General features: G+C 27.3%; 1 protein-coding gene across 1 annotated transcript in view; it reads right to left on the bottom strand.

Annotated features, from left to right (window-relative positions):
- Positions 1–429, bottom strand: part of LOC119594579 (nephrin-like) — a gene marked incomplete at its 3' end in the record, with an annotated part of 109,909 nt that overhangs the window by 106,869 nt on the left and 2,611 nt on the right.

Below are 429 nucleotides of genomic sequence, written 5' to 3'. Positions count from 1 at the left end.
CATTTAACACCAAAATTAGCATTATCCCTATCACTTTTATGCATATACATTTTATAATCATTAGCATCTTTAATCAAAACATCATAACCACAAATGCTATTAATGTTATGACACCAACATCATTACTGATATTTCAGTATTTCAATCATCATTCCGGCTGCAGTTGCAATATATTTTTGTATCTCGTTATTGTATACTAATTATTGGCACCAATTAGCTGTAGCATTTTTTTCTATCGTTTCTACTATTACCATTGTAATTATCAATATATTTGATTATAATTTCAATTGTTTTTCCTGTAGCAATTCATCATTATTATTTACATACAAATAGTGTTTGTTTGCTTTTTATTTTTGACTGCTAGAGTTACCAAGAGAATATCAACATTACACGCCATAAGAATAATATTTAAGCAAACACATATGCAGT

This window comes from Penaeus monodon, chromosome 34, assembly GCF_015228065.2.
Source record: "Penaeus monodon isolate SGIC_2016 chromosome 34, NSTDA_Pmon_1, whole genome shotgun sequence".
In the NCBI taxonomy this organism is placed as follows: Eukaryota; Metazoa; Arthropoda; class Malacostraca; order Decapoda; family Penaeidae; genus Penaeus; species Penaeus monodon.
This window is presented reverse-complemented; position numbering and strand designations above follow the sequence as displayed.